This window comes from Pseudopipra pipra, chromosome 2 (genome assembly GCF_036250125.1).
Source record: "Pseudopipra pipra isolate bDixPip1 chromosome 2, bDixPip1.hap1, whole genome shotgun sequence".
In the NCBI taxonomy this organism is placed as follows: Eukaryota; Metazoa; Chordata; class Aves; order Passeriformes; family Pipridae; genus Pseudopipra; species Pseudopipra pipra.
In genome coordinates this window covers 41738889-41754277 of record NC_087550.1, presented here as the reverse complement: position 1 = coordinate 41754277, position 15389 = coordinate 41738889, and the positions used below count along the sequence as shown (strand labels likewise).

The 15389-nt window shown below is 35.9% G+C and overlaps 1 protein-coding gene across 4 annotated transcripts in view; it reads right to left on the bottom strand.

Annotated features, from left to right (window-relative positions):
• DYNC2H1 (dynein cytoplasmic 2 heavy chain 1) overlaps positions 1 to 15389 on the bottom strand; it is a 159506-nt gene that overhangs the window by 41636 nt on the left and 102481 nt on the right. The gene's annotated exons all lie outside the window — the stretch shown is intronic.

Below are 15389 nucleotides of genomic sequence, written 5' to 3'. Positions count from 1 at the left end.
AAAATCAACATGGATGTAAAAGAAGTTTCTGATCTCAAATCATAGAATATCCTGAGTTGGAAGGGACCCACTAGGATCATTGAAGTTCAGCTCCTGACCTTGTATAGGATAGCCACAAGAATCACACTGTGTGCTTGAGAACTTTGTCCAAACACTTCTTGAACTCTGCCAGGTTTGGTGCTGTGACCACTTCCCCGGTGAGCCTGTTCCAGTGCCCACTCACACTTCGCGTGAAGAACCTTTTCCTAATATCCCACCTGAACCTCCACTGACTCAGTTTAATGCCATTCCCTTGGGTCCTGTCACTGGCCACTAGAGAGATGAGATCAGTGCCTGCCCCTCCATTTTCTCTTGTAAGGAACCTGTAGACAGCTATGAGGTCTCCCACAGAAGATGGGAGCAGGGATGCAGTACCCAGCAGGGATGTAAAGGCATTGCTCAGTTGTGTTAGGGTCGAGTGAGGAAAGCCAAATCTCATCTGGGATTGAAAACAGCAGTGGATGCAAAGGCTTAAATGGGCTTCTGGCAAGTATTCTGATAGCTAAAAGAAAATGTGATCTACTGCTCTTTACAGCTTCTGTTATGTAAAATAACATTTCATCCTCTCATTCTCATAACTTAATATTAAATTTTAATAATACTTTGTGTGCTCCAGCTATTGTGTATATCAAAAAAGATTCTTGTTTAATTTAAAAAAAAAAGTTATTTTCTCTGATGAATGTTTTGATCATAGTATCTTTATCATTACTGTTATTCTTCCTCGTTTTCATTCTGCACATATGCAAATGTTCTGACAAGCAATACAGATAATAAGCACATATTTGTGCCTTCCAGATACCATTCTTTTAGCTATAGCTTTGACTCTTGTTTTTGGATAGTTGCCTGCCATCATTTGCTAAGCAATAAAACATTTATATCAAATATACTTTTACTGGTAATTCAGTGTGCAATACTTCATATAAACTTGCATATAATGCATGCTATAAAGCTCACAAAAGTTTATATGATTGCTTTTTGAAAACGGAAAATTGAAAATATTAACTCTGGTATTCATTTTTTTAAGTGCCTTTAGAGGTATAAACACGTATCTCCAGATTGCTGAAATGAATTTGCAAAATAGTGACTGCAAGATCAAGTAATTAAAATATTTTTCTAACTATAGTGTATGGGAGTTAGCTGTCTCTTTCTAGTTATCTAATTGCAGAATTTGTCAATATAATTTAAATAGGAAATATACTATCGAACCTTTATTTTAATCTTTTTCTTCACTGCACCTATATCTGTTTCTGCTTTGTATATTTTATCAAAGTAGTTAAAAAATATTGGGATATCATTCTCAAAATGACACACGTAAAATAAAAGTACTGAATCAAAAGAAATCAAGTTTTAACTCTTGATCACATGCTGTGATCTTCATCAAATGTCCATGAAAACTCTTTAACATTCTCCAGTTAATTCCATTTCTTCTCTCAGGTATAACAGGTATGATGGTAGCATAATTTACTACTAAAGTTTCCATGACAGCAAACTATTTCCAATTCACTGTAATTTTTTTTATTTAATGGGTTAGGTTGAAACTCTGTGTACTGGTGGCTCCTTCAGCCCGAGTATTTTTTGCAAATTGTAGCCTAGAGCAGTCATTCACCTTCAAGAAACAGATGAAAATACATTTGATTTGTGTCAAAATACTCAGATTCACCTCACCTTTAAACTGCTTCAGCACCCCAAACTTTTGCTAAGGGACTGAAACTTCGATGGACACTTTTTTTGTGCACCATTTTTTACATCCATGCAATCAGTTCAAATTTAGGGAAGAATTAGAGATTGTAAAATAGTAATTCATATTAATGCTTATCTATGGTTACAAGTTTGATTTTAGAACTTGAATGGAGTAAGTATTTAATTCTCACAAAACCCAATCTTGTATTGGCCAGTCTGTGCTACTTCAAGTCAGCTAAAGCCTGAGAAAATTTTTACTCAGTACTCTCAAATCAGTCTCTTTCTGAATGCTATGCAAATGAAAGAGGATTTTTTTTTTTTAATAGGATCATAAAACAATTCAGATTGGAAAGAACCCCGGGAGAGGGTCTAACCTCCTGCTTGAAGTATGATGAGTTCTGAGATCAGATCAGATTGCTCAGGACTTTATCTGTCCTGGTCTTGGAAAAGTCTAAAGTCTGGAGACTGAACAACCTCCCTGGATGACCTGTTCCACTGCTTTACTGCCGTAGTGCTGAAAAGGTTTCCCTTAATACCCAATCTGCACCTTTCTTGTTTCAGTTTATGTCCTGTAAAAACAAGAGAGTCACATGCATGGGTCGGGACAAAGAATGTTTTAAGATTGGGAAGGACCTAAATAAAACCATGAGTGGGATATATATCCCTATAAGAATTACCAGGTGTATCACAGAAGTGTCCGAGGTATGGTGGTATGTTTGCAGTTGCTCCACATAACTGTTTTCACCTCCAGGTAAGAGAAACAAGTTTGGAGTTGAATGAAGGAAAATTGGATTTAAAAGAAAGAAGAGTATCAGGAATACATTCCTGAGGGCCTTATGAGAAACAGAAATGGCTCTATAAGGCAACAGGACAGGAATGAAAACACAGACTGGATGAGTACCTATAAGGAGACCTTCATTCAGATGACAAAGGAAATATGATTAGGAATGTGTATTTAAGAAGACAAAATAATTCTTGAGTTGAGAGAGGGTACACAGTCACATCAGACAAGCACAAATTCACCCCATCTACCCTTAGGAACTTACTTAAAGCTTACTTAAAACTTACACAAATTACAAATATTACCACCTTAGTCTCCTATGTAATCAATAGACAGACAGATCTTAAGTGGGTTAACTTGTCATTTGGAAGACCCTCGTATTGAGCACATAGAAAAACTAACTTTCTTACATAGGTACCTCAGATAGATGGGTCTATGTTGTGGAAATAATAATGAGGATTTTAATTTAATTTCCTTGAGAGCTAACTACAAAGTTTAAGAAGAATTCAGCTCCTCTCACTGTACTATATATACATTACTATCAAGTCAACCTTTAATCAACTTCAAATACTTATTCTAGATTAAGCTTGCCTTAAATACAATGCTTCCATGACCACAAAGAGAGACTATAAGTGGCTATCACAGATGCATACACCTAGGTCTGTTGAATCATAGCCTTTGCACTCTAACTAGGTATGTACTTACAGTACTAAGTAAACTGAAAATTTAATCATAGATGTATAATACAGGGTACTCAATACCTAGCCTTTGAATGCTCTCCTTTGTTATTGCAACATACTCTTTTAATATATTATAAACTAAAAGCACTTACATGATGTGCTAGTCCAGACCAAATACACATGTAAATATTCTGAATAATTATAAAAGTGTAAAAACCTACCATAATGCAATAAAACAGTACCATGATTAAAAATATGAAAGGGATAGAAAGAAAGGTAATCAAAATATAAAATCAATCACCAATAATGTCTGTTTAAAAAGGGGTGAGAAGTTTATTCAGAATCACAATTCTCTGTAGAAGCTGTCTGTTTTAAATAAGGTTAACTAATCATAACAGTATTTATATAAAAAATTCAATTGAACAATTTATTTGTGAATACTGCATCTAATACCTATGAACAGCCTAGAGGAACTGCTTTCTTTGTGGAAAATTCAAACACTGCATGTTTTTTGAGTTGTCAGTGCAGAAAAATACAAATTGCATATATTAATAAAGGTGGGGTGGTCAAATTTAAAATGTCAATATTTATTTACCTAGTTATTAAGTTAGTTGTGCATCTCAGCTTTTTTATCTATTGCATACTTCTGTGTTTTCTGTGGACATATGCTATGATATTGACCAACACATTACAATAAACAGCACATGCATTTAGAAAAATTATGAGAGAGATTAAAGAGAACTGAAAGCCATAAAGACAATGATCAATGATCCCATGTAGCTTCATATGGAACTACTAGAAAGTCATGTTTGACCTGAAAATTAAAATAAAAATTAATGGAACAAATAAAAATGAGAAAATGTCACGATTTTAACTTCCTTCTCTGGAACTTAGATAATACAGATTTCTAGGAAGACAAAATCTATTTCTGTTCTTTACTCATGTACAAGATGAGGAACAAGTCTTGCCTTCAGTCATTCATAGCTACTGCAAAACTGCTACTTCACAAACACAATAAACACAGGCTTATATCTGTATAAGATATAGTTAAGTTTTGTATTCATTTCAGAAGCAATATGCCCTACAAATCATGTGACAAAATCAAATTTTACACAAAGTATTACAATTTCAAAAAGAGAAAAGTCATACAGTCAAAAATATATTGCAAAATTCTATGTCAGTGAATGAAAATAAACACCAAAACACTTCAAATCAATAATTTCTGAACTAAATATGATTACTCTTCTAAGAACACAAAGCTAAAAAGATTTTCTAGTCAGGTAACTGGTATTTTTTTCAAGACTACAGAACAGATAAAATAGATTTTTATTGTACTAAAATCTAGCAAACGTCTCTAAGTAAATCTAAAGATGTCAAAGCAGATACTCTACTGCCATCTACCAGTTTTAGAAGGATGTAGTCTTAGCACAGAAACCACTTTTATGGTTCATTTCTCTGAATGACAATATATCCCTTTACAAAACTGTTCAAGGAGATATTTCTGGTTTTATAAGACTTTACAGCTCAAACTAAAATATGAAGCTATAATTTAATTACTCGGGTAAATATTGTTAAAATACTAACCCAGTGCAATACAACTATGTCTTCATTGTGTCATAAAGAGGGAACAGATTTCTGTTTGACATGCCTCCTGTCAGAACTACATGCTTCCATACTGTTTCTCAGTTTGGCTGCAGTTCCCACATAGCTGTGAAAGTAGCCTAAGATTGAGATGCCAATGAAACTTCTGACTTTCAGTCTCTCTGGGTCCCTTACCCTCTCTGCAAGAACAGGATCCATGGATGCTGTTGGGACAAAAGCACTTTAATGGCACTCATAAGCAAATCATTCCTACTGCATGTGGATGAGTAAGAGACTCATAAGTATAGGTCTACACTTGCTCTTTTGTTGTTCCTTCAAGGCCACCTCAAAGCTGCACTTTCACTCAGTAAGGATCTCAAACAGGATTGGACTCTATACAGAGATTCCCCCTAGAGTAGGGGTTCCGAGGAGGAAGAAGATCAGCAGCCTACTGCAGATGGACAGCATGAGGCCAGTACTGTCATAGCCAGTATTCCAGTTGAACCTTCTTCAAAAAAATAACTATGAGTTCTACTTTCTACAGATTCACAGGATACACATTACCTGAAGACTATGATGCTAAGAGGAAGGCCAAACAGGTGGTTGACCTTAACGAATTACATCTTGATAAAATTTAAGAAGCCTGGAAGATTACAGCCTGTTCTTAGAAAAAACTTCTCATATGCAGAGCACCAATATATTCTCATATACATAGTACCAATCCTGTGGGAATTAATAAGGCTACTTGAATCACTGCATTGATTCACTGCATTGGTAAAGAGATGTGGTTTTCGCTAGAGCACAATTCTGTGACTTCCACTCCATGAATGGCACAGCACATTTCTTTCATGCATCACCACAGGTGTATACAAAATACTCCCCATATTTTAAAAATTCTTCTTAAGTACTCAGATCTCTCAATTGCAGGGTAATAAATACAGGCTGCCATTACTCACCAACTTCTGCTAGAGACTGTTAGTCATGTATTTGTGATGTGGGATGCACTTAATTAATGTCAGTAATTATATGCTCTGAACAGCTGATACAAGGGTTATATAAATGCTAAATTATTTTAAGAAAATAGATTTATTTCTATAGATGTCAGAGGAACATAAGAAGTTAAAGAATAACATACATTGCATACTTTTCAATAATTATACTCATATTACTCTATGTGGCATGACTAGAATTATGGATGAGCAGTAAATATAAAATTAGTGTTCCAAGTCATGTTGAGATAGATTTTGAAAGAGAAAATTTTAGTCTGTTGACAAGCACACGAAATGCTGCAGCTATCATTATATTACAGTTGCACCCTGAAAAATAACCACACACCACAGCCCTCTTATTCTATACACAGTAGAAATACTGCAGTAAGATGTAGGTTTGTAAATATCGGTGGATATACTCATCCTAACTTTTCTTTATCTGACTTGGGTAATAACAGTCATTGAGACTTGGTGTACAGTCTCAAGCATGATCCAGAGTTAGGGGTGTCCTTGTACACCTTCCCCTCTACACTTTCTCTACCTGCTCCTGTCAGTAGTAAGGTAAAAATGAGCACTGGAACTGTACTAGAACCATACATCTGACCACAGTTTTAGGAAGAAAGAGCAGTTTTAATTGGACAACACGCTTTTTGCCTGATTTTGTAAACCTGACATTGTTCAGATACCACAATTTTCTTAACTCATCCTGATAAAATGTGTGAATATTATTTCTCTGAATTGAGTTTCTGCTAGAACAAACTTAAGTTTTCAAATGATTCAGCTGCCATTCATGACGACTATGAAATGCCAGGGTATGAATACATGAATCACAGAATCACAGAACAGTTGTGGTTGAAAGGGACCTCTAGAAATCATCTAGTGCAATATCCCCGCCAAAGAAAATTCATCCAGAGCAGGCTGCACAGGATCACCTCCAGGCAGGTGATATTCAACCACAACCTCTCTGGACAGCCAGTTCCAGTGCTCTGTCACCCTTACAGTTAGGAAGTTTTTCATGATATTCAGATGGAACTTCCTGGGATTCAGTTTGTGCCTGTTGCCCCTTGTCCTGTTGCTGGGCACCACCAAAGAGAGTCTGGACCCACCCTCTTGACACTTGCCCTTAAGGTATCTGTAAGCATTGATAAAATCCCTCTCAGTTGTCCTTTCTCCAGGCTAAGCATGCCCAGGTCTCACCGTCTTTCCTCATAAGAGAGATGCTCCAGTCCCCTAATCATCTTCTTAGTCCTCCACTTGACACTTTCCAGTAGTTCCTCATCTTTCTTGAACTGGGGAGCCCAGAACCGCACACAGGACTCCACATGTGGCCTCATCAGGGCAGAGCAGAAGGGCAGGATTACCTCCCCCTCCCCTGCTGGCAGTGCTCTTCCTAATGCACTCCAAGATACCATTGGCCTTCTTGCCCACAGGGTCTCACTGCTGGCTCAAGGACAGCTTGTTGTCCACCAGGCCCCCAAGTCCTTCTCCACAGAGCTGCTTTTCAGGAGGTCAGCCTCCAGACCGTACTGAGTCATGAGGTTATTCCTCCCCATGTACAGGACCCTGCATTTGCCTTTGTTGAACCGAAACTCTCCAACCTGTAAAGGTCTCACTGAATGGTATCACAGCACTTTGAGATATCAGTCACTCCTCCCACACAAAAATAAGTATGAATATGGGCACAGATCATTTTTACGCATTTTTAAACACTCTCTATAACACTTTGCATTGTAGTTCTGGAAACAAATTGAAATCTATAGCGGTGATCTGCAAGATGAGATTTTTACTGAGTGTGAGAATTAAAACACACAAGCTTTATACTGTAACAAAGAACTACAACAAATTTTTCACAGGATTTATATATTAAAAGCTTGAATAAAATTCATGTCAGATCTGATAGCTTACAAAATTTTAAGTCAATTTAAGTTACCTTTTAGTCACAGAAACCCTTTTAATACCATTATTTTCAACTGTGTATCTTTATGTTTCAAAATGTATATGAAAAAGCTGTATTATTAATGATGACTACACTGAAGGAAATTTCTAAAGTGCTCGTTAACAGCCAACATTGCAAATTCAGGCAGAACTTATTTATAGATATGCTGCAGATAGCCATGAGGTAGACTGCAGAGTTACAGTTTTGGACTTTAGGAAAGCAGACACTGGTTTACTGAGTATAAGGGAGAGGGAAAATTTGAGACTATTATCTAATGGACAGCACATTAATTTTGTTTGATTAAAAGGGGGAATAAAGGATTACTTTTGAGTGAGTTTCAGAACCAATCACCTCATTTTTCAGAAAGACCAGCATTTTTAGCAGAATGACTGTTTGGGTAAGCATGGAGTGTCTTGAATTGAAAGACAGAGGAAAAAAAAAAAGAAAAAAAAAAGGGAACATACAAGAAGCAAAATCGAGGACAGAGAAAGAACTGTTTGAACAATTCAGGATGAAATTAGAAAAGCCTAGGCCAACTGTAGATAAGACCAGCACGGAACATTAAGGGTGACATAGGTTCCAACACACATGAAAAAGTTCAAAGAAAACATGGGGCATTTTCTGAATGTAAAAGAACATAAGTGAGGCATGGTAAATAAAACTTGAAGTATTCAGTGGCCTCTGTGCACGGTTTAGGAAGAAAAGGAGCAGATAATACTGGGAGAGAAACAGTTCACCTAGACAACACGAACATACTCATGACATTAACACACAGTTCAATCCAGCTGTCAGCTAGTCACCAGTGGAGTTCCCAAGGCTCGGTATTGGGGCCAATTCTGTTTAATGTCTTATCAGTTATATGGATGTGCACATTGGTAAACACGGGGCAAGTAACAGATCAGTCTCACAAGCATAAACTTTTCCATTAATGTGAATTATAGTCTTGCGTAAGGATGAACAATTAGCTGAACCATTCACATGGCTTTAGTAGTGGAATAAAATAAAACTATAACAAAAAAATGAAATTTGAAATGTGTTGGTCTTTAGCTGCCCTGGAACACAAAACAAGCAAAAAAATCTGTCTACTAATTAATAAAATTCATTTTTTTTCTTTGAGACAGGCACTATAACCTGCATGCTTAAAGATGCTTGAATTTTCACTTCTTCCTCCTGAACTCTTCTTTAAATTGAATATTTAAATATAAATGCAAGTGTGACAACTATATTTAGATTGTTACAATACTCATGTAGAAATGGGAAAACCAACTATTTTCTAAATCCTATCCCAATAAAAATCCAATTTTTTAAATAGTCCAGTTTCCAGTAGAAAAGAAGCCCTCCTGTTTTCTGGATAACCAACAGCCTGGTAGTTATGGCAGTTTTCTTTAATCTCTTAAATGCTCATTAAAATGTTCACTATACAATTTTTAGAAATGCTGTTGATATTACTACAAAGCTTGATCCAAAGTTCAATAGTAAGAAATAGGTAATTCCAAAAGGTGATTCACCCCTTTATTTTAGATGCCTATATAAGAATGGCACAAATTATTCCCTGTAGCTGCTTATCTTACTTTAGTAACAAAAAAAATGGATAACTAGCTAAGATGAAGTGGATAATACAAATATGATTGAAGCTAGATTAGAAGTATTGCAGAGGGGTTTCTTTTTTTTTAACTCCAATTGGCTTTGAATTGGGCTTATCATATTTTTCTATCACAGTACCTAAACATTTAAAAGAAAAACAAACTCCTATGAAATTATTCCAGTATTGATCAGTGGAATTTGAAGTAGCTTGAATCAATAAGTACATCACAAGTCTTTTCTAGTAAGGTTTAAAGAAAATATCCTTTAAGAGTTGAACTACGAATCTGACAGAACCTCTCTGTGTATTTCAAAGATAAACTTTAATTCCAAAAAATCTATTTTTTAAATACCACTGAGTTGTTTGGAAACGTTAGAATAACATCTAAATAAAATATTTGGTATTAACACAGAAGGTATTTTAAGAAATACTAAAACACTAACAAGATAATATTAGTGAAGAAAACAGAATTTCACACACCTACATAAGTCATTCTACAGCAGGTATGAATCTGATATTTTGGAGATGGACTGTAACATACAGGGAGCCTAGATAACCATTAGATTAGGCACCCAACTCTGAGAAAAATAAAGCTTTCTTAGATAACTATCACCCTTAGTACAGAAAATATTTTTTCTGTTATATTAGTTTAGCTGCCAACCTGTAGTGACAATCCAAAAAAATACATCCATACTGGTAAATAAAAGGGAAAGTCTGTGACTTCCAGCAAGAAGAAAAGGCTCCTTCTCCATCTGCAAATGTGCAACTGCAGAATGAGTAGAAACACGTGAGGAAGGAAAAGTTCTTCAGCATGTGGGCTTTCTGAGCCTGTCTCATGGATCAGAACCAGTGCCATCCAGAGAAAGTGGCAGGTGCCCATGGACACGGGGGCCCAGGTGGTGTTCTTTGCCAATGCTGCTAGTGAAGGGAATGGGACAGGAATGGATGAATGTTAACACGGCTTCCAAGCTGGGATGTCACAGACATTACTTTGTATCTTATGGCTATGACACCTTGTTTGAGAGAGATTGACAGGCGGGGGCAGACAGAATCCACATGACAAAATGTAACAAGAGTATCTGTCAACAGGCTTGCCGCTAGCCAGCAAAGCTTTAAACTAGGTTTATCAGGCAGCAATGACCAAAGTCCAAAGAGAAATGGTGGGACAGAGGGTTGGAAAAAAGCACCTAGAGTATAACATGATGAGAAAGGTATTTCTTCAAATATGTCAAATAGCAAGTCAGTTCTCCTGTTAAAAACACAAAGAAGCACAATGAAGTTACAGGAATTGTTTCGACTTTTTAGGGTGCTTTCATGAATACCAGATGGACTTCACAAAGAGATTAGTTAGATGGGACAGAAAAGTAGAATCTATTATTATTATTATTATTAAAAGAGCTAAGATAAATATTAAGGATTAAAAGAAAAAGAAGTATCTCAAGAAACTACTTTCAGATAATAAAAATAATGGTGTTGCCAACTGGGAGAAGTGAGAGTGATTCCCATCACTCATCTGAGACAAAACAGGCAAAGACAAGCATGCAGTTGGGTTTCAGAGAAACATATCTGGGAAAATTAAATTACCTTATATCCTTTACCCTGTCACAGAAAATGCTAGTCAGATTTGGATTCTATTTGAGATGATAAAATTAGTATGAAACAGGTTCTTAAAAACAGTAATTTTGTTGCAAAATTGAATTGCCTAAGCTGCAGAGTATCACTGGCATGGCTGAAAAGCAAATAAAATTTCAAAGAACAAAATATAGGAGGAGAAGTACTTCCAGCAACTTCAGTTGAAGTGAACTGGAACCTACTTATTTGAACTTATAAGTACTCAGAGCTCAACATTTTTAATTTGTACATAAAATCTATAATTAAATAATTTCATAGTATTTCATTGAAAAATTGGTAAGAAGCTACCATCTGTGAACTCTTCAACAAGCTGAGGCTCAAAGGATTATTTTATGTTTTTGATGTCCTTAAGCACTTTGAGGATGTACTGGGTTGATCTTGGCTGGGTGTCAGGTGCCCATCAAAGCTGCTCTATCACGTCCCTTCTCAGCTGAATAGGGGAGAGAAAATATAAGGAAAGGCTTGTGGATCGAGCTAAGACAGGGAGAAATCACTCACCAGTTACTGTCATAGGCAAAACAGACCTGACCTGGGGAAATGAATTTAATTTATTGCTAATCAAATCAGCATAGGATAATGAGAAATAAAAACAAATCTTAAAACACCTTCCCACCATCTCTCATTTATTCCCGGGCTCAACTTCACTCCAGAACCTCTATGTGCTCCAACCCAAGTGGTGCAGGGGAACAGGGAGTAGGGGCTCTGGTCAGTTCATCACACGTTATCTCTGCCCCTCCTTCCTCCTCTTCCCCTGTGTCAGAGAGCGTACTCATTCACCTATAAAAATATCAAAACCAACCTATTCTTCAACCTTACTGAGACTCACCTGTCTCATGATACTCTCTGTGAAGCACTATGAATCTGTATGTGTAAAAGAATGCTGAATTCCTAAGACAAGATATTACTGATATTATTAAACACAATATTCTATATAGAAATTAGCATTAACCAAACTAAGTGCTAGCCATAGTCATTATCATTGGCAGTCATATTTGAAGAATCTTGCATAACTTGCCAGTTACTGAATGGCTTTTTTTCTCAAAATTATTTACCATATTATTGGAGAATGTTTAGATTAACCAGTCAACTGACCATACATAGTTACAATTTACAGCAGTCACTCGCAGGCACAGCCATTCAACAGGATTTGTTAGAATCACACAACACAGAAGGCTTTAAATGTTACAATACCTAAAGAGTGCCTGCAATGACTATGTCTGCTGTGCAAAGAAGGGAGGAAGATAAAACAGTGGCTCTGCATTTTCATTTCATCTTCCTAGGGTGGTTACTGGTAATAAGTCATATCAGTTGTATTAGGTATGGTAAATCCTACACAGAACAGGATAGTTCTTATTGCTTTTCTACGGTGTAAAAATACATATGCAAGCCTGTCTGTTTCAGTCTGTAAAAATTCCATTTATCACATATGATAAATTTTATTTTGATGAAGACACCTTATGTATGATTCTATTAGAATTATAATAAAGGATGAAGTTGGTTCATAGGAATTCATGAAAGAACAGAACCATGGATCCAAGAATAAGAAACAAGTACACTGGCACCAAAAGCCCGTTTCGCAAGAAGGTGACTGGAGAGATATCTAACTTAGAAGAGACTTCTCGCTGCACAGGAAACATAAAGCAAAGCTCCACATACTCTGATTGCTCTAATCATTGGTTATAGCTTAGACTGGGAGATCGAACCACCTGAATGCCAGTCATACTGTTCTGCAAAGAGAACATAGCAAGAGATGGGAGATTATTCATGACCATACTCAATCTAAGAGATGTTGTGTCAAAGCTTTGTTGTAACATTAGGTGAGGTAGAACCAAAGAGACACAGTGAACTCTAGAAATCCAGGTTTTAAAAATTTACTTAGCTCTACCTACATAGAACAACTAAGGACAAACTTCAGAAAAAAATGTAAGTCATGTTTCTGAAAAGATCATGTTTTTTTACATAAAATATTTTCTTAAAAACAAAATGGCTTTCACCAGTACAGATTAAATATTAATACTCTCTGAATTACACTACAGAACATTGTAAGACATAATTTCTACACAATTCAATTAGTAATTAGCAGTATTAAAATAAAATTGCTAGCGATATTCAGCTCTTCAATTAGAGAAGTTCTCTGCTTGTAAGAAGCTGTGAATTTCATCAATATTTGAAAAATTTCTGAAAAAAGTCCCTATCTTTTCATTGCTGTTTTAGGTTTACCTGAACATTAGCAATGCAGTAGGTTACAGAAAAGATGTCTGCATGACTGCAAAATACTGCACTGTGCTACAGCAAATTTCTACTATAGTAAAGTGTGTTGCTGCAGCAATACAAACTATCACTCCTAGGCATGAAAAATAAATAATATTCAGAGAAAGTCTACAAAATCAGTGAAGTAGTGGACACAGTATTACATTTCACCTTTCTGGTGCTAGAGACATGGCTGTTGAGCTGGTAGCAATTCATTTCTCACCACCTTACTCATTCACCTTCTCTCTGCTTTAGCTTTGTAATGGATTTCTGATAAACACTCCTGTTAGAAAGCAATCATTCAATTTCAGACTGTGAACCATGGGATCTCCTGTGGATCTAAGACAGCTGCCAAACTGTCAGAAATGGAATGGGAGTAGGATTCACAGTTAGGCAGAAGCACAATTTAAAGGAAATCTCACATTTCTGTTACATTGCCTAGGACTTAAAGTAAGTACCACAAACTATTATTGGAAGGATGACAAAATCTCTCACATGACAAAAAAATCATCTCATAAGATTGTAACTACAACAGTCTCACATTTTGAAGATTATAATCCATAATTTATAGCTTATAATCAATGCTGTGACAGACCAGCAGAGTGTGAGTTTGCATGTACATACGCTCCTTACCTACTTCCCTTCACACAGGAACTCTGAATCTGTTCTGATTTTGTGGAGGTTAACTATGGATTTATTTTCAAATACTAGCATTTTTTAACAGCTGCAGCTTTTAACAAGTAAGCATAGCTGAAATAAATAAAATAATCAGCAGTGTACAGTGTAACTGACAGAAACAAAAGCATTTAAATTGATGTTTATATAAATGACTTTATGGCAACACCAAATAGAGCTACGTTGAATCTTAGTGCATTTTTAGCTTTGTAAGAGATACATTCTTGAGTTCAGCCTATTACCCTATGCACCCTCATCCTACTGATTTTAGCTTTATTGTTTCATGTCCTTAAAAAACACCAAATAGTTTGCCAATACAGCTATGAATTTAAGTAAACAAATATATTTAAACAAATTTACCAGTACTGTATTTGATAGTCAACAAATGCAATACTCAAAGGTAATTTTATTTTTTTTAATAGATCAAAGGTCTTATACCAATAAGAAATTTCTGCTTGGAGCCCTTTTTTAGGTGAGTGTGAGCAGAGAATTTGATACTTTTTTTAAAAACTGTTATTCTAAGTCTTGAAATTATAGGAAATTCCAATTATAGGGAAATTCCAATTGATTTTGCCAAGAAAGGTTGGACCAGATGATTCTTGAGATATCTTCCAACCTGGTATTCTATTCTGTTCTGATTTTGTGGAGGTTAACTATGGATATAATTTTCCCTCCTATAACTTATCCTTACTTAAGACAGCATGCTAGGGCTGTACAGAAAATTAAAGAAAGCCACAAATTACAGACCAGTTCACTTCACAGCTCTGATGTAAGATTCTCAATTCAATCAATTTCATGTTATCTGACACAACTAATTTATTACCAGTTACACAAACTATGATAACGAATAATTAAAAAACTGATACTGCACTAATACAGTAATCATGTGCTTTCATCTATACTTCACTGAAGCAATGAAAGAAAAATATAGAACAAAGAATTTAAGGATCTCCAGATCCATGCTTTACTGGATCTGAGTGCACAAGCAGTGGGAATCAAGTTGCTTAAACACTGCCTTCTTGTGCCATTTTGTCCTGAATTCCAGTCACTGGCCCAGTAGAACATGTATTCATTTGGATCCTGTGTTGTATTTGGCAGTTCCTCGTAGATGTCTTAAATACACTAGAGCATATCCAGATTATACGAGATACCAATCTTTAGGCAACTGCATTGACACCTAAGAGAAGTGATGCAATACTAGCAACGAAAAGCTTTGTCCAACGAATCAAAAACTGTATTGATGATAAAGACATATGGAATTCAAATCACTCCATCTTTTTCTTTCTTAGACTGACAAAACAGAAATTATGACAAGAATAAGGGACAGTCAGTATTTTTGGGCTTCCCAAAGGGTGAGAAGGAAAGCTGCCCCAGCTGTTTCCTTAATAGTACCCAGGATAATGTTGATCCATGTCACTCACCCAAGATGCAGTTTCTACATAGAACTCTAAAACAAAGAGGTGAAAAATCTTTAATCATTGCCTATTATTCCAGCACTAAGATGAGTGCATTCTCATGTACTAAATATATACTCAAATCTGGACTAGACTGAAATTAAATGACA